At 43.7% G+C, this 24,941-nt stretch overlaps 1 protein-coding gene across 11 annotated transcripts in view; it reads right to left on the bottom strand.

Moving 5' to 3' along the window:
- Positions 1 to 24,941, bottom strand: part of BACH2 (BTB domain and CNC homolog 2) — a 193,833-nt gene that overhangs the window by 76,034 nt on the left and 92,858 nt on the right. For 9 of the 11 annotated variants that reach the window (XM_065059613.1, XM_065059610.1, XM_065059617.1 and 6 more), the window contains one exon: positions 10,554 to 10,705. The gene's annotated coding sequence lies outside the window, so the exon portion shown is untranslated. The other 2 variants (XM_065059614.1, XM_065059621.1) reach the window with 2 other exon arrangements.

Raw genomic sequence — 24,941 nt, forward strand, 5'->3', positions numbered from 1 at the left:
GGACGGTCCATGTCCATGGAAGCATTTGACCCGCAACCTTCCCAGAGTTAGTACCCTTCAGTTTGCCTGTATTTCCTGGTTGATGCCCTCACAACTTGAAACAGTATTTCCAGGTAAAGGAGCCTATGCTGCATGTCCATCCTCCTGTCATGTGTGGGCTTTGCTAAGAATCAAGTTTTGGAGAGGAGAACCGTAGCCCACTCCCTTATCACTATTTACAACATGCACTTTCAGTGATGCTTTTCATGAGTAGGCAAGTGGAAAAACATGTTTTTAAGCACTACAACGTCTGAAGTTTTACAAGAAGCCCCAAGGCAGGCAGGGCTTATTATGCACCACAGGAATAAAACATAGTATCTTTGGGGAGAAGTCTTTTTATCGTCAAGCGTCAGTCTAGAGTACTGTAGGAGCTGGGCTGCCTCAGCCATGAGCAAACTAGGAAATGACAAGCTTGTAGGTGGTGTCTCTGTGTACGGTCAGAGACAGAGAAGCAGTTAAGCCCTGTCTTTGAGGTACCTCCCTTGTGAGGGTGGATGTAATAGGTCATTACAGAGAAAAAGAAGGTGACGAAGAAGCATTCCACTCAACACCATTGCTGTGCCTTGGGAAAGTAAGGTGGCATTAGCAGAGGGTTTGGGTGGGACATAAGTAAAACAGTGTGAGGGACACACATGTATGATGTGCGGGCATGTACACTAAAAGGGGTCTCTGCGCTGTCACCATGACAACATGCTCCTTGCCAAGGGTTAATGGTTTTAAACTATAAAGAGGGGAGATTGAGGCTAGACATCATAAATGAATTTTTTACAAGGAGGGTGGTGAAACACTGGAACAGGTTGCCCTGATGGGTGGTAGATGCCCCATCCCTGAAGACATTCAAGGCCAGGCTGGACGGGGCTCTGAGCAACCTGATCTAGTTGAAGATGTCCCTGCTCATTGCAGCGGGGTTGGACTAGATGAGCTTTGAAGGTCCTTTCCAACACAAACTACTTGGTGATTCTGTGATCACAGACCTGGCTGTGCTGTCCAAGTGCCTCTAAATGAGACTATAAAGTTTGTGTCACATGATCTGCTGCCGCTCACCACCACCCAGCCCCAGAAACTGCTAGTGAGAATGGTAACAACCTTCCTCTCTCAATAAACATATGCTAGAATCACCCCATAACCAATATCCAGCCCCAAAAGCAAGTCCTTGGCCGAATGAAGCGATGTATAAAGATCATTGCTTGAGCTGGGAACACACAACTAGATTTTTCCCAAGCCTGGAGGAGTCATGATTCCTTCTGAAAAATTGGGAGCTCTGCATGTTCAATTGTTTGCTGCAGGCTGGTATCCACTCTGAACACCATCTCAAAAATTACTGTTGCTTCATCAATACATTTGTAATTCAACAACAAAAAAAAATTAAAAAGCATCCAAAGAGCATGGTAAACATCAGAAAAACAACGCCTTCCAACCCTGCAGCCAGTTGTTCTATAATATCTTCTGCTTTGTGCTGACAACCTTTTTTCCCTCCAATCATTCAGACACAATGCCTTCAGGTCTGTCTAAGTAATGTAATTTACTGGAGTGGAATTCCCTTGATACCTTCTGCAGCACTCAGTGACAGTATCATTTATAGTCTAGGCTGTCATGCCACGACACTGATACATTGGCTTTCATCCCTCATTCAGTGCAGAGGGTGCAATTTCACCTTCCATTGTGCCCTTTTGCAGGCTGCGCGTACAAATTCCCCCCATTCACTGCTAATTACAAACCTCTGCTGAAATACTCTCATTAAATTTATATTTCTCACTCCAAAGTGTCAGTCATTTGAAAATTCCAGTTTTCCAGAAGATTCACCGATTAGCAGCAACCTCCAAAGCATTCCTCAACCGAGTGCATTACAAGCGAAGCTGGCAGAGCAGAGACGCACTTAAAATGCTTCATTACAGCAAACCCCCATTGCTCATGTTTTTGCATTATTTTGAGCAACGCAATAAGGAGCCCATGACCAGCCAGCTCTGTTCCTCCAACATGCGACAGGCATAACCAGCAACCAACAGCTATGTCAGGCTCTGCTCCCGTGATGAGGTTGTATCGCATTCCTCAGCATCCACCGTTCCCTGCGGCTGCGCAGGAGGGGATCGCCGGCTGACTGGGATCTGTCGCCAACATCCCACAGGACCTTCCTGACATCCTGGGGAGCAGCAACAGCTGAGGTGGCTGTTTAAAGGACTCTAGAAACTGAGCCATAGAAAGAGTCTGTGACAACTGTAAAAAATGCCTGAGTGCAGCTTATTTGCTGTGGGAAAGTTGAAAAAAAACAAGCTGGGGGTTTTCCAAAGTAGCAGATCTTCTGCTATGCAACCCAAGAGGTCGTTAGAGCTCTTCAGCTGAAAATCTCAACCACATTGCTTCGGCCACTTATACTAATCCTAATTTAGTGGCCACATGCAAGACTGTTCCCTTTGGACTGTATACAGAATACACAACTCAACAAACCACACGGAGCAGATCTGCAAGTGGTTAAAAGAATCAAAGAGATCCATCTACCTCTTCAAGAGAAAGGTAAACACCTTAAAAGCCTCATCACCATACAAGGGAAAAAATGAAGAGCCCAGCAGCAGGCACTGATAGTTGCACAACATGTCCTGTGTGCCATCTCTAAAAATAGCCTGTGTGGTGATACCCCTGGAAAAGACCAGCATGTCTCATCCAGCTGGAAAGCGTGGACGCGGCGAGCGGCACGAGTGCCATCGCTGCATGACGCACTCCTTCCTGACGTTATCTTCAAAGCCGTCATGTTTGAGCTCATCTGCATTGGGTGCAGCAGTAGAAAGTGGGGGGTGGGGGGGACGACAAGGAGGAGAAAAAACCCACCTCTACATCTGTACTGAAAAGGGAAAATTCCACAGAAAAAAACGACAACAAACGTTTGCGCCGCTTGGCAGCATCTGGTCACCAACAGGGCTGAGACATGCAGGTGACTGTAACAGATGCATTGTAATTCCCTGCAGCAAACACCACAGTGAAAACTAGTTATTGCTGAAGTTTTGCCCGATTGCACCTGCAATATTTAAAACTTGGTTACCACAATAGCTCTCTTGCCTTCTGTGCTTTGCACCAAGGCAGGAGCCGGTTCAACGGGCACAAACAGATGTAAAAGCAGAAATGTGTGTTTCAGCAAAAACACAGCAACGACAGGCACCGTGCTCTCCTAAGAAGAGGTGGAGAGTTACCTCAAGCTATTTTAAAGGGATTTCATATTGCATAATAAAAGACTCACCTCCGACAGCATGGCTATTCTGTGGAACAAGCGCATGTGCCTCTAAGTGCCCCCAGCACCACACATCCTCCATGCCACGCGGCGTTACTCAGAGCGAAAACCTATTGTCTTACGCAGCCCGATCCTCAAAATCAACACCTCCCCTTCCCTCCCCTGCCAAGCCTGGGAAACCTGGAAAAGTAACCAAGAGACAAGAAAGTAGTGAAGCTCAAGCTTCCCCAAAGCAGAAAGCAAGTTTTCAGCCTCTACCTTCAGTTCTGCAGCTCTTGGATAGATGTTCTCTCTACTCATCCATCTCAAGTATGACATCAAATCGAGAAGCTTGACTTGCACAGGCACACTCATTCTCTGGAAATGCCACGGCTACTTAATGAGTGAAGCTGGGACAGCACCAAACCTTACACCATGAAGTTACGAACTTCCCTGTATACGCTGACAACGTCTCTCTCTAATGTTTCTCTTGGCTGTGAGCTGACATATCAATTAATGTGGTCAGAACAGATTTAGCAGCTCAAGATATTGCAACTAATTTAGCGGATTCCTAACCAGTGCAACTACCTGGAAAAGGTACTGAGACAGCATATTTCAATACTGTCACCCTAAAAAACCAAACCAGAAGGATTTTATGTGCCAAAAGTTAACCCTGAGAACTTTTTTTCTTGAGACTCAGCAGATTTGTACAGATTTCCTTTATTTTTAATTTTTTTTAAATTTTTCTTTGCCAGAAGATGAAGTTCTGGATCAACAGCTGACGTTAAGCCAGTAAAGCTTTGGAGGACTGATTTTAAAGATCTTTCAGTCCTCTCCAAAGCTGCTTTTTTCCAGAGAGCAGAACAATTCTGCTTCCAAAATTCTTTCATCACTACCTCTTACTTATGAACTAAGCCTAATTCCCTTTTTTGTTCTTTTTTTAAAAAAAAAAAATTAAATAAATAAGAAGTTGATGAATTAACATAGCTAGACCACACCACAAGTAAACTCTGCCCCTCCTTCCAACACAGACCCATTTACAAGCATTTAAGGCTGGGACTCACCAGACAGAGCCGAAGCTGCAGGCAAGCCAGTCATCAGAGCTGAGAGAAGGATTATGCTTGCTCTACAAATTCTGAAGCATTTGAATCTTATTTTTAGTTGTACACAAAGGGCAATAAATGGAAAATCTTATTGTAACCACTGCTTTTTCATAGCCACCCACACTTCCAACACCTACAGCAAAAGTATATAAATGCAAAAACCTCAGAACTCGTGGCTCATCTGAACAAGGGATGCAAACTAGCTAACTGCTATCACCTTTTTTCCAGTTTGTATTTGGAGTGCCATTATATTCTGTTAAACATCAAGGACATCTATGCCAATGCAGTGTGTATCAACTGTCTGGGATTCTGCTGGATTTCCGCACGTTTAATTAATTGTTTTCTCTCAGTTACCTGGTTGAGCCCTTCTCTCGGTTAGCTGACCACTGACTGATTTTCAAATGCTTAAGTGGAGGAGGTACCTCTCCCTAACTCTCAGTTTCTCCCCGCACTGTCCAGACTACTGAGGTACAAGGACTTAGTGCTTCACTTATCTGTGAGAAATTATGACAAATTCTCTACCCAGAAACTGGCAATTAAAAAAAAAAAAAATCCCTTTACACTCATAATAGTAGGAGAACTTCAAACAAATTGGTGTCAAGGATGATTTCATTGCATTTAAATCCACTTCAAGTTGCTTTGCAAATTACTCTCTAATTTTATACCTAAAGCTCCCACGTCTACTACAATGCCAGTTTACCCTCCTGTCTGTTCTATGCCTGATTCTTTCAATTTACCAAAAGCAACACAAGCATGTACCTAATTATGAATCTGGAAAGCTGCGGAAAGCTCACCCAATTAGCTGAGTAAAAAAGAAATAAAGAAAAAAGTTCTGTTTTAAGATCAGACTCAACAAGAGTATAGGTGATGCCACGTCTAGGAATAGGGAAAGGAAAGTGAGCAATCTTATATCATGAATTACCTTGTTGTCTCTGAAAATTCAAGTTATTATAGCCAGAAAAGCATCCATTACAACACTTTTACTTCTCAACTCTTTGCAAATCATAACAGGAAACATGTCCCGTAAGCTAGCAATCAATATTTAACAAAATAATCCAAGGCAAAGTGTCAGCTCCAGAAAAATGCACCTTTACCTGCACTTGCTCATGAGTTGCCCGCTAGACCCAAGGGGCCATCACCCTCCCGCAGCCCCCAGCAAGGCGAGCGCAGAGCCAGCTACTCTACGCACCTGCCGCCGACATCAGGTGTGCGCTCCTCTGGCGAGGATATAGGTCGTAGGACCCGTGTGCTGAAGGCTACAGAAGCACGGGTATCTAAGTATTATGAAAATAAATGGGTCATACACCACTGAGCTACCGACCACACCACCCCCAAGCTGGGCGCTGAATGACTGTGCAAAGCTCTGCCAGAGGGACAGGACGGGTTGAACCAGCAGTGAAAACAAAACTGATGTGGTGAGACGGATTTTACTTTTCATTGGTTCGGGTTACAGAGAAAGTTGATCTCGCTGTCACTATCTCATCTTTTCTTTAAAAGAAAATAAAAAATGAAGCAAAACGTGGGCAGGTAAGCTGTCCCATGGAGATGGGTTGGCATCTCGCTCCCCCAGGCCAGGGGAAGCGCTGCCGTCCCTGGGCAGCGGGAGGGCTGTGACTCAGTCCCAGGGGCTGACACACACACGCACCCGGGCTGTCACCTGCTGCGGTGAAAAATAAAAGTCCTTGCCACAACACGGCGGCCACATGGGAAACGCCGAGTAAACAGATCAATGACACCGCGCGCCCACGCGGCCCCTCGCACCGCTGGGGTGATGAACAAACAAACCTGCGGACAATGGCAGCACAGGGGAGAGGTGCCAGAATAATTTGGTTTCGTACCACACGCTATACTGCAACAAACACCATCCATCATCGTACCATCTAAACACAAGCAGGGTGCTGTTCCTGGCCGGGGATGCCCCCGGCACAGGACTCTTGGTCAGAGACGTCAAGAGAGGGAACATCAGCTCATTGCCCACGCATGTATGCATGCACAGCCGCTCTGCGCAAAGCTACACCGGCGCTTTTCAGACCATATTGAATATATTTATCCAGAGATATATTTTATTTTTAATATCTATTTTAATAAACATAATTTTTATAGATATAAAATACATATGTGTTAGGTATACACACAGATACATATAAATTTAAAAATACATTTAATTAATAGATATATTTGCAGCAAACAGTTATCAAAGCCATCCCCAGCCACCCAGGCTCAGGGTGCAGCCTGCCTCAGGGACAGAAGCACCAACGGTGCTTGGGAGCACCTGATCACACTGAGGGACCGATGCAGTGCCAGCAGCCGTCAATGGCTTCATATGTTCTCAACAGGGGGGCAGCAGGAGTAACTGGATTAATTCGCAGCAAAGAGGAATTCCCCTAGGATGCAGGAAAATGCTTTTTGGCTGTTGCAAGCACCATGCCCAGGACAGGGTGCCACGGAAGACTGTGAAGCTTCCTGGGGCGGGAGATGCTCCACATCCACATGCAGCCCTGCTATGCTGGTACCAAAAAATGGTAAGAAAATGCCTTCTCCACCATAAAACCAGCACTTCAACAGGAAAATGTACCAGAAAAATAATTAAATCCAGATATGGCCACATCTTGCACCAGAAGCCTGTAGGATAAAACCACCTGTGTCCTTGGCTATGGCTGGGGCACCTGGGAGGTGGGTTTGGTACCAGGAATTAGGAGTGTTTGGTAAGTCGGTGTTCAAAGGGATGTGACTTCACCTTCAGAAATCTGATTTCCTTCTTAATCCAATCAAGTTACCTGACCTTTCAGTGCAGATTTTTAAAAAGATACATTTTTCCCAGGTTGTAGTGGTAGGCGGGTAGCAGACATTTAATCACCAGAATCTGCATCTTAAAATTTTACATTATTTACATCTGCCTATGGATGGTCACAGGACAGATTTCAAGAGATCTTTTAAATTTTTTTTTTAAATAATCTGAAGAACTCCTATCTAGTAACTACAAAATTTACATGCAGAGCTGAGTTTTGGGTTGTCCTTTTTTTTTTTTTTCCCCATGAACAAAGCACTTAAAGGCCATGGCTAAATTCTCAATACTGCATAAGCAGTAGAAATCAGGACAATTAGAGGCAGAATGCCTTTGATTAGGATGGTATTTTTGCCTCTTTTAAAAGAAAAGGCACGGGGGTAAACCAAAGTGAGAATCATGAGCAGAGCATGGAAATTGCCAGGAATCACTGCCAGTCTCCGCTGGGATGCCCGCAGCCCTGCCCCAGCACCTGCTCCAGGGCACGGCTGCATCCCCAGCACCCCTGCAAAGCCCCGTTCCTGCGCTGCCATTACCGATCCTTCGGGATAACGAACTGTGAGCTACACGGCTTCTCCCTAATTCCTATACCCTTTCATTATAATACACGTAGTAGTCAAAGCTGCCCAGGATTAATTCCCTGGGGACCTGCAGGCATGTTCTTTATTTTTTCAAATCTCAGTACCATAACAGGGTTTGGCAATCCGCCACGTCAGAACAAGGAAGGTACATTCTGCTTTGAATTCAAACATCAATACGTATTATTTTTATGGAGAACCCATCAATCAGCATCATAATAATATTACAAAAACTAACTAACAAATGGAAGGAGAGGGAGGGTGTACTTGTTTACGGAATACACTGCAGCCTGGGAAAAGCAAGAATACAGTTGTTACAGCTGGGTCAACCTTGTGCAACTGTTCTTTCCAACAGGGCAAGTTTGCTTCTTTCTATGGGAATTGCTGTAACAAGGTAATTGTTACAAGCAGAGTTTGTTACCAAAAAAAGCCAGACAGCAGGAAACACCTAGAAATTCTGTAAGCAACCAGCATCTACCCTCACATCTACCTCTGACAGCGCAGATCTGCATGCACAATGGATGCAACACCAGCCAACAACCTGCGAGGCGACACACGTTTTCTAGGATTTAGAGTACACATAATGCTTTAAAAGTTCAGCATTCCCCGAGCACACAAATACAGTAAAAAAACAAAAAAAAAGTAAGGAAAGCACATATTTGGTCTTGGCTCCTATATCCTTCCTCTAGTGTTCAAGTTTCTTTGCCCCTCAGACCTGATTTTACTGTTGGAAATTGAGACTTGGGATTATTTGCAGCACAAGAGGCAGCAGGACAAAAGTTCCTATGTGTTTCTTGGAATGACAGAGGGTTTTTTCCATTTTTGTCCATTCAGTTTCTGGCTGATTTCTCAAGTCCCCTAAGAAGGATGACATTTTTAAAGTTAGTTCCTCCGAAGGAACTTTTAATAATGATTTTGCAAGATGCCTAATGATCAGCTTTTCAAGCATCATGAGAAAAGTCTGCAAAAAATTGTGAATAAGGCTTCCAAACCTCGTGGGAATGGTGCTAAGTAGGACTAATGAACAACGTGTTGTTTCTGCCTGCCCAGCTGTTACAACTCGTATTTTCAAGTTTTCTTCCCTTAAGACAAGCACTAGAAACAAGTTTCAAGCCAGACCCAAAATTCTCCTGTAGTCAGATGATTCCTGCTGGTGGGATGCTGATTAATGACTGCACCATACATTGCCAAGCTCACAACAAAATGGAAACACTCTCCCTTTTTCGGAAAACAAAACCAAAGCAACACCTTGTAAGGCCTCTGACAGCAAATTTTGTTACTAGCCAGCTTTTCTCCATTGCCTACTACTTCATTCTTATTTTTGCTGATATTAATCACATCAGAAATAATTTTCTCCTCTCTTTAAAAACCGAATTGCTATACGCATTAAAACCCCTTGTCCTCCTCTTGCAACAGACTTTTCTTGGTTTAAATAATAATTTTAGTGTCACATAAGCAGATAAAGTACCTCAAACACAAGTATATTTCTAACATAAACTCTCCAGTTTCAAAATACTCCTTTTTTTTTTAGAAGTAATATCACAGATCAGTTCCTAAGACTAAAAATGGTGTTAGTAAGCATTCAAGAAAAACAGACCAGCGCCAAGTGCCTTGGTCGGCTTCACTGCCCTGTCCCAACTAATCACTAAACCGTGTCACATGAATTTATTACTGCAGTGAACGAACAAGGGTTGGGACATGCACAGTGACACCCTGTGAACCACAATTTTGTATTATCTCTAGCCCAGGCGGCCTTTTGTCAAGCTGCTCTATAGCACCATCCAGAAGATTAAAACCTCCTAACCACAATGAGATTTGGTTTTATTTTAAAAATTAACACAATAAAGTTGTGCTCAAGCCATTTTCCAAACTTGGCAGCTCTGGGGCGTCCCACCCTCTGGACAGCACAGAGCACCACATTCATGCCATCCTGATAATGGTTCAGAGGCTTCTTCCACCTGCAGATCCATCCCAGAAGTAGGGTTAGAACTGCTGACAAGGGTCAAACTAATTTCTCCCCTCTAGAATAGCCCACCAACTCCATGCTGGGCTGATGCTATGAGAGGTTTCAGAGGAGGATTTAGCCATGATGGGGGAGGAAATGTGTGCACAGCACCACAGGCACTTTCCGCCTTGGGAGGAAAAATCAAAGCACAGAACATACACCAGGAGCTACTACCCAGACTGAGGAGATAGAAAGGGGTCTGCAGCCCCCTCAATCCCCTTTGTCCCTATCAGATCTGTGCATGGTTTTCTCTACCATCCTATAGCCAGGTGGAGCAGCTAACTCCACCTGGAAGGAGCTGGAGGTGGCAATGAAGATAATACTGATGCTTAAAAAGCCTTTCAGGGCAGCAGGCTGAAAGGAGAAGCCACACCAGGGCTCCTCCAAGGGAAGTATTCTGGAAACTACAAAGGAGGAGGACATGAGTTTTACGATGGGAAAAATACAGGGATGCCTTTCGTCTTGCTAAGCAAAGGGTGTCCTCCAAACTTGAACAGATCATACGCGGCTTCAGCACGCGAAGGCAGGGGTACATGCACTTACCCAGTTATGGAGAAAAATTAAGCATAATTTGGGGGATGGGATTAAAAGAAGCTATTTTAAGTACTTCTTGCTATGGTTTACTATGGTAGCAGAACACTTAGAAAAGCCTTAAAAACAACAATCACCATTTAGGTTAAAACAGCAAGTAACTACTTCAATAATAATTTATTCATCACCTAATATTTTCTGCTGAATTACAGCTTTTATAGTATTTTTCTAAAGTATAATGTTTACTGTCCACCTTGCCTTCCCAAGACCTTCTTTTTTTTTTCTTTAAATAGGCATTTGAATTATGACTTACATGTAACTTTTCTAGGTTCTGTGCTGGCTAAAAGGTTCTCACGATGCAGGGAACAGGATCAATGGAGAAATTAAGAGGCTGCAGCAATCCATTAAGAAGTGGCCCTCCAAAGCTTTGTAGGGCAATGGTCTGGCAACTCAGCTGATAGCAACCTAAAATTAAATAAAGGCAGGTGTTAAAAAATTCAAGCACTGAATCTTTGCAAACCCCCTCTTTTTTTTTCCCCTTCTAACTCTAAAGACATTTTGGGGGTCATTTTTTTTTTTTTTTAAACACGGAAGGTATTTACATCAAACTTGACAATTACATTATGCCCATTACATACTACTTCTTATCTTTAAGCTCTAACACCTTACAACAAAGTCTATGTTTTTCTTGCATTCATACAGCATCAAGACATATGAAGGCCCTGAGAAGAATTACAGAACAGATCAACTAACACTTCTGTGATTATTACACCAGATCATAGCACGGGTTTGGGCATGCTTATACACACATATTAAGAAATTATTTATGATGAGGGTGGTGAGACACTGGCCCTGGTTGTCCAGAGAGGTGGTAGATGCCCCATCCCTGGAGACATTCAAAGCCAGGCTGGATGGGGCTCTGAGCAACCTGATCCAGTTGAAGATGTTCCTGCTCATTGCAGGGGAGTTGGACTAGACGACCTTTGAAGGTCCATTCCAAACCAAACCATTCTGTGGTTCTATGAAAATGCACATCACGCCAGAAAGGTGTTCCAACAAAACTACCAAAATGATCTAACAGATTTTAAGTAAAAATTACTGGCTTTTGTCAAAGCTTTGCTTTGATTTTATCAAGGAATTTAAGTTAGAAACATCAAATTTGTTCTTCTGTTTCCTCTTTATTCTGGAGAACTTCAGATAAAAAACCATCATCAATGTAGTTCAGTATCCCTGAGTGTGTCATACTCCTCCGTCCACCCTAAAACAAAGCTACCTGTCATTCCAGTCTGTGTCAAGAGCAAACTGGAGAGGGAGTAAAATATTTGTGTGCCCACAGCAAATTCATGGTGCTGCCAGCACCATGCAAAGGTCTTGGGGCTCAGCTCCCCGAGGAGAGGCACCTTGGGACGGGGGGCTGCTGACAGGGGGCTGGAAGAAGGGTGAAACCCCTAGCACCCAAATCCCTGCAACCCCGCAACAGCCCAGATCCCACCCAATGCCCAGGCCCAGCTGACTCCAAAAAGGCTTCCCCATCTACTGAGGAAGTGCTCGCCCTCTGAAGTGGTTGGCGAGGAGAGTGGGAAGGAAATACTTGTAGAAGGAGAAGTAATTAGTTTTAAGTTACAGGGATTTTCAAGCTGAAGTTTTCAAGTTGCCAGTGCCCAACACTTTACTGTGTTCCTGGAAAAAACATTTGAATGCTTGACCACTATTTACTTGAATAAAGTTGGCGATTGAGAGTGGAAAGGAAGATGATTTTCTTTTGAACAGAAGGGGACAGCAGCAGTACAAGCAGAGGCATGTATTCATGGGATTACTGCAAGGACTGCATCTGCAGAATTACCACAAACTAAAGCTACATAAAGGGGGAGAAAAGGAGAATTAAAATAAAATCCAAAAGCTTAGATTTTTTTTCTAAACTATTACTGTTTTTCTGAAACTTGCAAAGCGAATTCTTCAATAAAACCTTCTGCTTTCTCAATAAATGTCTACTGAGTTCATAAAAAAGCAAAAAAAAATAACACAAAGGAGTGGAAACAAAAGACGTTTGGTTGTTGTTTTTTAGAAATATGCTGTTCCTGGTAAAAAAAGTTCAATACTTTCTGAGCAGTGATGCTACAGCATTTTACTCCAAGCCTTACAGAGAACTGGATCACTTATGAAAAGTAGGTCATTTCTTCTGGATGGCACCCTCCTAGGTGGTTTACCAACAGATGCTCAAAATACTGCTACATTTAAGGATTACCTATATGCGTACTTGAAAAGAATCCCAAGGCCACACAAAGAATGCAATGCTCACAGCTCTTCAATTTATATAATTTTCTCCAACTGGGCATAACATTTGTTGACAGACTGTAAGAGGATCAAATATTTATGGTCACAAATATGTATTATCTAAATTGCCTATAAAACTAAAAATATAAACTCCAAATCTGTGCAGTCATAAATCACTGGTAGAATAAAAATAACTGTTGCTTACTCAATGGCTAAAGGAATAAAGCCAGGGAAGGCTCTGTTTTTTCAAGGACAAATTGGTTTTCTGAGCTAAAATCGCACTTGCCACAGCATGTCAGAAGAAAAGGACACTAAACAGAAGTGGGGGACAGGGAAACAAGAAAAAAAAAAGGGGGTGAGGGGGGAAGACTTTCAGTGCCACACTTTTCTGAGAAGGTGTGATTGATGTTCACTGCTGTAGAAAGCATGAGGCTGCATCCCAAACATTTCATTCCCTTCTGCAAATGTCTCACTCCGTATCTCTCCCCATGTTCCCCAGATATTCTTGCCCTATGCAGGACGATCCGGCCAGCATCAGGTTTTACACATGATCTAAAACATGAAAGCAGGAATCTCTCTGCCCAGGGGTCAGCTTAGGGTAGACTGAAACCTAAACCCCCGCCTACGCTCAACACAAGGGCTTCTTCATGCTTTCCATTCGATAAAAGAATTTTCTTTCTGAAACAGGCAAATGATTAAAAGCAAAACAGCCACTACAGCTGTAAGCTTACAAGGAATAAATGAAAACTGAGCTTATACAAAATGAAGAGCCAACGGTGCACCTCCTGAAGAGGAGTTTCAGCATTTTAATGTGCTGACCGGCCAGGTTTACAGCATGGGAAGAGCTGGATCCTAGGCAGGGGAAGATGTACTCTCCTCTCTAGGGCTTACAACAAGGTCTTGGCTCTCAGCACAGACTTGCACATGTGGGCAATCAGTTATAGCATCACGAGACGCCATAACATCATTGCTCAATGTCAGCTGAAGACCCAGCTCATGGGGTGTGCAAGGAAACTTTATTTTTAAAAGAAGCATCTGCCTCCACATCTGCATAGAGAACTAGAAAAAGAACAACACTTCCAACCAGACCTTTTTTAAAAAAAAAACCCTTACATTGTTTAAAAACCCCTTGTACATTTTTGAACCAGGTTACTGTTTTTTCCCCCTTTCTGATGGCTTCTAGTACTACTTGGCAGCTCAAGTTAGCACTGAAGAAAGCAAATGCAAAGATGCTCCAGACACCATAACTGGCAGATGGAGGCACCAAGCTAAAAATGTATTTACTTCAAGAAAACACCTTCCAGCTTGGATTTCTGTTATACAGAGGGTGCATTTCAAAGAGAAGTTGCTAATGTAAAATAATGAGAATGTTGATGCTTAAGAGGAGGAAAACTGGTAAGTTCTTCATTTTGCAATGAACAAACCAAGAAAGACAATCTGAGAAGAGAGCAATGAATGTACCTGGGTATTACTCTGGTTAGCATGAAGGATGTTTCAAACACAGCAAATCGTGTAATCATGCTCAAGAAAACCAGAGAAGCTGGGCAGACAACAAGGGAGGAAAGCAACAAATTCACAGCTGGGTTAGCAAACACACCAATGTTCACAACAGGCACATAAAATTAGGGCTGAGTAAAATGAACCCACCCCACGAGCTGGTGAGCTGCTCACAGACATGGACAGGAGAAAAACAATATTTAAGGAAGGCTGCGCACCAGCAAGCAGGAAGAAGGGAGCACAGATGCGCAAACAGAACTGTTGTTTTCTGAAGCGATGCCTTGCTTGGTGGAGTGCAACGCTTCTTACACAAATGCATGCAGGAATTAGTCCCAGCGAAGTCAAGGATTCAAAGCTGTTACATGCAATAGCATCACAGATTAGCAAATGTGTTTTCTTCACATTTTGTGTGTTTTCGAGTGAAGCTGAGGAATATTTCTTTCTGGTTGAAACAGCTTTGTTGGAACATCTGTAGCTTGCAACTGCTTGAAGGACTGCCCAAGGCTGAGAAGGCATTTGCAATGCTCCTGACACCTAGTGCAGGATCTCTCCCTGAAACCTGTAAATTAACCCCAAGATGGTATCAATACCTATGCCAGAAAAGACGCATGGCCTGGCTTCACTATCAGTGCATATATTTTCCTTCTAATAACCTGCTCGGTTCTGCCAAAGAGAAGGAACATGGTCATCCAACACTCCTGCTTGTGCTCATGCGCACTGTTTGGCCAGGGGCAGCCAAAACTAGGAATCTGAAGGGCACAGCAGCTTCTTCCCCAGTGTGCAGAAGTGGGATGCAGAAGACCACCACCACCAAGGAAGCATGGACCAGAAGCAGGAAGGTACCTAGGTACCTCAAGGACTGTCTCTGCGGCGTGTCCCTATCTTGGTGAGCTGTATCAACAGTCAGTGGAGATGAGATTGAGCTGTTTCTTTCAGATAATGGCAAAACCACGTGAGGAATCGGTCTGGCTAAAAAACCATGACTGAAGTAATCAGAAGAAGCAACAAGATAAGGGCCATGGACTGACTGGCAGGGAAGGCAGCTGCTGCTGCCCTGCGCTGGCCAGGGAAGTGCTCCAGGGTCTGCAAACTGGATTTTCCCCAGCTACACTTAACAGCCCTAACTGGGCTTTAAAGGGGAAACCCTTAGAGGAGCTGGGGGATGTGGGTGAGGGGAATTTTCCACCCCCTCTTGTCCTCTGGTTGCTGTTATCTTTGTGACACATCAACCAGGCTGGGCTAGGAGAGGCAGGAGACTGTAGATCAAGAGTGTTACCATAGGAACTTGTAATCTTTTTATGTAAAATCTGAATGACTTTATCATTGGAATATACTCAACTTAAAATAAAGTCATCTTTGAAAATACTTTATCTTGGTGGTATGACTCAGGAAAGAATGGTTAGGTGTAAAAGGGAAGTTAATATACGCTGTGAGAAAGAACCTCACCCAACAATATTACAAAATGACACAAGCTGAATATTTATGCTGCACACAGTAAATCCAATACACAGCAAAAGTCAGGTCTGATACTTTGTGTCAGATCTGATGAAAATTCAGATATCTGGTGTATTTCTCCACAAGGACTAAAGATTTTGGTTAATACACATGCAAACAGGAGAAAACAAGATGGTTCAGTGATAAGAATGAAATTGCTAGGGCTGGCACCTCAGAAGATGACACTGGATTAGCCAGCGCTGGGTCTTGCAGGTAAGGATGCTTCCTAGGGCAGTACAAAATGATGCAGCTCAGTGGGTTTATGGTCCAGAATTCCTGCCCCAATGCATGTGAACCACAGGGACACATGCCTGTCCTGCAGAAAGGATATTCCCGCGTTGAATGATTATCACAGTCAGACTTTTACTGCCGATTTCTTTTAAAAAATGCAAATCGAGAAAACAGTTAACATACAGAATGAAAGAATGGGCCACAGGTAACCACAAAAACTTCCCATAAGGTTCAGCATGTGGGAAACAGATAAGTAGATGCTGTGAAAGATGAACAATATTTAACTATTAACACAAATGGGTTTTTTGGGGAAGGTTTATCTGGCATCTCTACCAGTTTTTCTCCAAGATCTAACACAAAAATAACTACGTCTACCGACAACTGAGATGGTAGCAGCTCAACATTGCTCTCTTTTTCCATCTACTCAGAAAAAAAAAAAATCTATTGTCTTACAACATCAGACAAACAAATTTTCAGGTGATTTCAGACCAGGCTGAAGTCAGCGATGCATCTGCCAGTTCAGAAAGTCCAATCCGCAGTCTCAATTTCATCAGCCCATGACATGAGAACATATGTGTGCAATATCAGGGCAGGAGAAATCCAACCTTTTCCTGAGATGTACAGCTGGTCCCCCATTCTCTAGCACGAAGTGAAGGAGTTATCCTGTAGCTTGTATAAACACCGAAAGCAACAGTTGTGCATCAAACTATGAAGAGGGAGCCCATGCTAATGGAGGTGCGCATCTACCATGAGTCTGCACAAGCTGTGGTGGGGTTGAGTGGGCCAGTGCTGCATCTCATGTGAAGGAGCTGCATCTTAGCTTCTCCATCTTCACCCTCACACCAAGCAGGGGAAAGTCAAGAGACCTGAAAGTGTTTTGTGGGTTATCTTCACTGGTCGTAACAAACAGAGAAAGGCAGAATTGTGATGGGAAAGAGCTTCAAAAATATATTCCCAGTTGGGTGAGCTCAAGTCTGTTTAACAAGAAAAGCCAGAGAGGCCACGCACAGTAATGCTGAGAAAAAGGAAATGGTACTTCGTTTTAGCCAGAGTCATAAATCTTACCAGGGAGCCTCTAACGGCAAAACGGCAAGTAGGGGAATTTTTATACACAGATAATTAGTCGCGAGCTGATATCAGGTTTACTGTGCTGTGCACTCCGCATGTGCAGTGTCTGCTCAACCTGCAAAGCACCACATAAGCCTCTGGCTGCCTCACTGCCGCTGGCTTAACCGGGAGGTGTGGGCTGAAACTTATAAAAATAAAGGTGAAGATGGATATTTCTGCTCCACAGAAATCTTTCTGAGGCAAACCCACAAACATTTTTTCAATGGGGAACACGCACCATGGTTATAAAACCAGCTCTTCTGCTGCAGGTGAGATGGACCAAGAGGACACTTGTGCAACCATTAGCACCCTCATGTTCTGGGGTATAGATGCCACTCACAGATCCTGTAGAGCAGCTAGTTCGGTCAGGGAAAAAGGCTGACCTACCGAAGCAGAAAAGAAAATGTGGTCGAGGAAATTCATCAGCCAGGAGCAGCTGTGGAGCTGCCTCAGGAGGACTAAAGTCAACTGGGCATTCCCACCACCTGTGCTGGGAACAAGGCAGCCCAGCCACCAGCGCTTGTTCCTCAACACCTTGCTCTGTTCCACAGCACAGCCAGGGACTTCCACTAGCAACAGACAAGAGCAAAGACTCCACCGCATCTAATAATCAGACCACACTTCCAGTCAAAGAAAAGCTGCATTTCGGTTTCTAGATGAGAAGATATCCTGGGGACACATGCCAGCAACACGCCGGCTGCGCTAGGTGCCAGCAAGCGTCCCCAGCACTTCTGATGCTAACTTAGAAGGGACCAATTTGGTCTAGAGGACGAGGTCTGGAAGCCTTCATCCCCAAAAGACATGTGAGTCAGAGAACAGCCTGGAGAGGACCGCAGCTTGCTGCTCTAAGGCTGGCTGAGAGGTACCTCAATGAGAACGAAGAGCCCACCCCATTTGCACCAGGAGCTCTGAGGCTACAGCACCTTCTTGGTGCTCCCAGCTACTTTCTGCCCAGCGTCTACACCATTTTTCTTCCCCAACCCAGCACAGAAAGGCAGTTCCACCCCATTGCTCGATCGTGCTTCTCTGCTGGTCTGAAAGAGCTGGAGGCAGGTTAAGGCTACAGGGCAGACCAGCTCCACCATCCCCGCAAGCTTTATCCGCACGAGGTTAAGTAGCAGCTCGCTTTTGCTCAGCAAACTGAGCAAGCCTCAGTTTGCTTGCTACTCTATGTTAAACCAAAAGACCAATCTGTATTTACTGTGCTAAATTACAGTTATGTTTTATTAAAAATCTTTCAGTCTAATGGTATGCAGCTGTCACAGAAATCTTTGAACACATCGGTGGCTCCCTTTGAGCTGATTAACCAGATAAAGAACTGTAGCCAAAAGACCTGAAAGGATGGGTCCAAATTTCAAACTCTCAGCTGATCAAAGAATTTCTTTCAAAGGACTGTACAAAATGGAGAGTGGGGGGAAAAGCTTCATAACAATACAAACAGAAGTTCTGGTTACTACAGGTGTAAACAGCTGAAGCAGCCTCCACCACTCAGTTTAAGAATCAATGTGTACCAACCTCTAAGCCATGCTGATGGGTGTTACAGCTGCCACACTGATCTCTGCAGATGCCAATATTCGTGTCAGGTTTTCTGGACTGGAATTGAGGGAGAACTTACCAACAAATCTAACTTTATGCGGAAGGAACCTCTGTGTGATACTGAAGAGCTCCAAGACCAAGTGCTGCAGCCCTTCACTCGAACTGCTTCCATTCAGCACATTTCTTTTGATAGCAACATTTTTTTTTTTAATTCAAGACAGCTCCATGTATTTGCTTTTATTTCTAGCACAATGTTTACTACTCCAATCAGAATGTTCTGTAATCTCATCTAAATGCTTTATTATTAACTGCTGCACTCTCTCCCCCCACCTTAATAATTATCCTCAGGAGTAGTAAACATTTAAATACGGGTTACTTTAGTTAAAGCCATGAATATGCATTATTTATTTATTTAGGTAAACAGTAATTAAGAAAAATCACCCAGACCGTCTTTGAAAAGAGCACTACTTCATCAGCCTTGCCATGGGAACTGCAAATCCCTGAAACACATACATTACACTGTCCTCCTCTGCTGTGATTTACATTTGTGGGCCTTAGATCACACAACATCTGCCAGGAATACAGTCCCTACAACTGTCCTAGGCCAAGCAGCAAGGCCAAAGCATCCAGACTCACTCTGAAGGATCAGCAGTAGGTGCCCAGACATCAGTAGAGAAAAAAGTACCAACATCTTGGGTGCAGGATGAGGTCTGGAATGTAGCTGTCACCCAATATACTGATTTTGAAGTTTTTTGCAGCAAGACTACTTCTACTAACACCAAAACTCTGATGACCCCCTCTATTCTCTGTCCACGGACAGAGGGCTGTGTCCTTACAAATGGAGAGGCTGTCACCACCACGGACTCTCCCTGCTACACTGGCGAGCAGCCAGCCCCAAACCAATGAGTGCTTGGTGCCAGAGCAGTCAGATAGCCCCATATATATGTATATGTATACGGCATATATATATGGCATAACCTACGTATTGGGCAAAAAGCAGCTGAGTGAATTCCCCTGGATTTCTTCCTCAGTATTACATGACCTCAAATATTGCAACATCCCATCCTGCTTGATACTTGAACCAACTTCTACCACGCACCACGACAGAATCAGGCAGCACCACAGGCAATGAAGACTCTTACAAAGAACTAATTATTTTTAAACCAAAAAATAAAGACATGGCAGGGCAGTCCTGATGTGGTTGATCATCCAGCCTAAGGATCTCACCAGCGCTACAGAAGAGGACTCAAAATGTCTCCCAAAGACAAAGGGATTTTCACAGACCTAAAACTGTTAGGTAAATAGATAAAACTGCGGTCTGGGCTTTGTTTCAGTTTTTAGAGCTAATTTCCGGCCACCGTTCAGAGAAATGCTTTGCATTTCCATTTCTGACTCACCCGTTTTAACAAGCGCACTCGCTGGAATTACTAAGCACGGGATCTGATCAAAACATTTCGCTTTCTGAATCGAAGTGCTTTTCAATTTTATTGATGTGAACTTATCTGTAAGTTTCACACGGTGCCTGACAATACTGGTGGTGTGCGGGTGTCTGGGCGCACGATGCGATGGGTCACAGGACACTTCTCCCACTGGGCACCCCATTGAGATACGGGGATGCCTCCCAAATTCTGCACAACCACTAAAGAGCACGCTGATGCTGGTCTCTCGCAACCCAATCACAAAATGATACATGCTCCCGGAGACATGTTTAAATGTCAGGTATGAATGAAAAGCATTCCTGAAAAGAATCTGTTATGAAACCGAAAATCGGAGACCGCCGCAGCGCTGTGCCTAAGTTGAGTCATCAGTTCCCTTTACAGCCTAATAATTGACACTGCCTTGATCAGAATGACTGATTCGAATGTTGCCTTGTGTTTGTGTGTTTTTTGTTGGTGTGTTTCTTCTTTTTTTTAAATTTAAAAATAGATTTCCTATGTAAACAAGCCACCTGTCATCTCGCAAGAGTGTTTGTATTCACCAGATCATGGGTAACATCTGTCAAAACCAGATTTCGCTCTCCTCAGTCAACTCAGTACAGCTTGAATCAGACTGTAATACAAAGAAACCAAAAACAGGTCTTGTTACGGAAAGAATATGCTGCCAAGTCTCAGTGGAAGCACTGATTTTATTACGTTTTCTTGGGATTAAATGCTGCAAAGATTATTACAACAGTTTGCTCCTTCCCCTGTGGGATCTCTTCCCCCAAAGGAAATCCTGGGAATTTAAGAGCTTCTCTTCTCCTCTCTTCTTGTGCTTTTCTAAAATTAAGTATATTCTAGGAGGATGTAAGAAGAATCAAGGTTCAATGAAACTTCAGAGCATGGTGATTTCTCACCTTTTGACACCATTACTGGGATAACTGAGGGATTCTCCTTCCAGTGCTTCCAACAAAAAAACACTCCCACGTGTTTGCATCCCTCAGGTCACACCTCCCCAAAACAATTCATTAATTATTTTCACATCTTCTAAATAGGGAAAGATCAAGTGAGCCTGCAACTTCCTCTAGTGGTGTTTTCTGAAGAAAAGGTGACACAAAACAGGATAGTTGCTACTGCCAGGATAAGGGTGATGCTACACAGCAGGACTATGGGTATTCTGCCAGGCAATCTGCCCTGGAATAGCAAAATCACTGGAACAACATAAAAAAGAAGAGACTGCACTTAGCTAGTACTGATTTTATCTGCCTGACCTAGGATAACACATGCTTTTGAGTGTGACTTTTATAAACTCTTGGAAGTTTTATTATTCCAAGGTACAAGCGTGGCAATACTAAGACAGAGGAAGCAGAGAAAAAATTAATGGGAATTAAAAGCACTTTGCACTCATATTTGGCTTTGTGAGAGCATTGCCAATACTAACAAACCATTTGCCGTCTGGCGCTGCATACCAGCTGGTCACGTACAAATGTACATTAGAGTTTTGATGCAAGCTAGGAGGGCAAAATTTGAATTGTATCTGCCACGGCTGCTTTCTAGTTCATTTTGCACCCACTCCTGAATGACACAATGAAAAAAGTTAAGGCATAGGGTTCACCACCTCATACAGAAAGGTAACTAAAATAGGAAAGACTGTACTTTATGTGTCTGTCTAGTTCTCCCTAACAGCTCAACTCAAATAGAAAACTTGGACACCACATAAACTTCTTCTTCAGTTTCATGCCATCTAAAAACAGAAGTTAATATCAGTATTGTTACCATCCCAGTTCACCATCACCCAACGCAGTAGTAAGAACTAGCATACATTAGGTCAGAATCAAAGCCAACTCCACAAACAGAATTAAGAATTATTTTCTTAGCAAGCTCCCTTCTGCACTCTTAAACTGTGGCTATACCAGCTTCAGGGATCTCTGGCATGATCCATGCTCACCGCTTATTCCTGTAAAAAAATGTTCTTTGCAGCCAGTAACCATAGCTTAACTTTGCCACGTGAAAGAGCCTCTCTTCCCAATTCTCATGGCTTTTGGAGCATTCTTTTTGTTTTCTTTTTGATGCATACCACCAAATCTGCCTGTTCTGCCTTGAGTTACCTTGTTTTATTATTCTCTGTAGTCCTGGCATTTGTTTAAAATTACATAAAAAACCGTCAGTTGCACAGAAAATGATTAGTAAAGCGAGTGCCGTAACCAAGCAATGTTATATATGTTATTGCTTATGAAGTCAGTGTACCAGAACCAGCCAAATCTATTAGTTTGGTTTGAAAGTATATTTTTCCTTTCCTGCTTGCAAGAGGGCAATTAATACTTGGAAGAAATAATGGAGAAAATAAGCATGGAGGTAGGTAAACACTCCTAATGACAAAAGCTCACATTTGGATCAAGGGCTGTAGTTCGGGCATATCTCTAGGAAGAAAGAATAACAAAGTTTGTGTCTCAGCATGTGACAAGGACACTTTGCCACGCTGTCTGTTCAGCCATCATCCCAAATTACTTATTACCTGTGCCAGTGTCCTCGTCCCACTGAAAAAGTCTGTATTTCTCTCTGAAGCTCTGCAAGCAAAAAATTAAATCTAATGCTTTCCTGTTTGTTCAGAGTGGCTGAAGAAAAACCCATTAATTAATACTTAGGCAAAAAGGTTGGCCACAATTACAGCACACAGCTATAAAAGCCAATGCGTGATGGCCAGTAAATGTTTCTATGTAGAAACTGGCTTAACACAGCTTCCTACTTGGTAAACAGTGAGAGGAAATTATGAGTAAATATTTGTTTTCCCGTCTTTATTTCTACATTGGGTGAGGCAAGACAAAAGGATGTTTAAACACGGAACTGATTTCAGGTTTTGTTCTCTGCACACGATTTGGCCTGCCATGTTATAGGGCTTTTAATCTCATACACCTCGTTGATCCTATTATCACCACCATCATAATGAAACCAGACACAGCTTATTTCCCGTTCCCCCAGCCCGACACCAGCAGGGCACACTGAAATAAGAGAGTCACTCAGGTAAAACTGACGGAAGAAGGCTTACCCATCATTTCAGCCGCTTGGCTTCACCTCCTCGCACCAAACAGTGCCACCTTAAGCTGCTCCTGCCAACACGCAAGTCAAGCAGCAGCATAATCCAAACCACCAAGCCCAGAAGACATCCAGTGTAGATTTTCCACGGCAAAGGCAGAGAACAATCCCTCGGTGTTTCTACAATTCCCGTTGCTCTCGGCATAGTCAGATTTTATTGAACTGTAATCCTAGATAAGCATATTGAATCTTACAGCTAAAGTCAATTACACTGCGTTAAATAGCTGGCTTCCTGATTTGCAGGAGGAAAATCACTTCTTCTGTATAAAGCTAAATTAGTTCAATAACTCATTACTTGTAGCTTGGGCGTGGGGTTGAAACAGCAATGGACAACTAAGTGGTTGCCATATTTTCAAGCACCAGTCCTTTAGCTACGTAAGCAGACCGAATTCCCAGTTTTACCAGATGGGAAAAGGGATAGGCAAGGCAGGCAAAGAAGGGACGCCCATAGTGTCAGCAGCATCACATCGCACACCAGCCCTGTTTCCTCCTGCCATGGGACTCTGAGCTAACCAGCCTCGGCAGAGATGCAACACTGCTTTTCCAATAACTGAAAATCCTCATACTTAGAGGTTTGGATTAGACACAGCAGCCAACCTGGAGCCTTTCTGTGCCTCTTCAAGTGATAAGCAAGTTCTTTACGAATCTAGAACAGTAGTAACACAACCAGAATCAATGGGGCTGCTTCCTGGACCACCAAGCCTTACGGAGGGCTCCAAATCACAGCCTCTTCAGGACATCCCCCAGTGCCCAGTGCTACCCTCACCTGCCTTCTTCATGCAGGCTCCATGGACGTCCACTCCTGGCCACGGACAGCGGAAGGGCTGGTGGACCTCTGGTCTGACCCTCATTCTGGACCCCAGCTCAGAGTTTAGGCTGCTGTGAGCTGCCTTCAACCAGGGTCTGAATGAGAAACCGGAACCAAATCAAACCATTTCATGAATGAAGAAAGAGGGGAATCTGGGTGCAGTGAAATGGTGGGGAAAAATGAAGAGGAAAGTAACTTGATGAGAGAATTATTGAAGAAAAGCCAACCTGCCCAAGATAAAGGCTGGCTGCCATCTGGGAGTAAGGAAAAAGTAGAGGAGGGAGGACTTCGGAGGAAAGAGCACCTTGTGCCACTTCTGTATCCTACCAGACATGAGTCATGACAGAGAAGAACCTTCTCACAGAAGGGTCAGCACAGGGCGAATTGGTGGCAGAAAGAGGTCCATGTGAGTATGGATCTCAAAGTAAGGCTGGGGAAGTGTTTCTGTGGCCACGGGAGGAGGAATGAAACACATCATGGGATGGGGGTACTATGCAGCTCCCAAAGAGGAAGATCTCTTATTAACCTTGGCATCGTGGAGAAAGTTGAGGGTCAGGTCAAAGGAAGGTTCATGAAAGCAAAACCAAAGAGAAGGGAAGGCAGTAAGAATGTGGGAGTACAGGAATCAGCAAGAGCTGTTGTAGCAGAATCAAACAATAAAAATGTGGCTCTGGTCTGAATATGAACCTGTCTGTACTTTCAAGATCTCATCAGTGGTTGGGGAAGAGGATTACTACTGTTTGGAGAAGAAAAAGAGTGCATGGAGCTCCATAGTCCCCTCCTACAGGAAAAAAAATAATCCTGTAAGGGCTGAGAAAAGTTAAACTGTCAACCCACATGAGATAGAAGGACACATCAAAGACATGTGACTTGTCATTTCTGATTCCATACTCAGAATTAGCATTAGCATTGAGCAAGATTTGTATCAAAACATATAAAATGAATATTTGCCTATCACGGGCTGAGTGAAGGAGCAGAGGCGCTGAAGGTAAATGGTGGTAAAGGGTTACCTGGACACCCTCAGCAGGTGCAGCAACACTGTGTCAGAGCACACCTTGCCAGGTGGCCAGGAAGGTGACAGCCTGCTCCCTTGTACGACCTTCCTCAATTGCCAAGGTCACCTCTTGACCAGACTCAAGCATTCTTTGATTTCTTTCTTATAAACAACTGTATTTAAAAGTCAAGAGATCTCTGCATAACTCGAGAGATGACAGAAGTCGCGTTTCTGATCCCATTGGGTTGC

Source organism: Columba livia, chromosome 3 (genome assembly GCF_036013475.1).
Source record: "Columba livia isolate bColLiv1 breed racing homer chromosome 3, bColLiv1.pat.W.v2, whole genome shotgun sequence".
NCBI lineage: Eukaryota > Metazoa > Chordata > Aves > Columbiformes > Columbidae > Columba > Columba livia.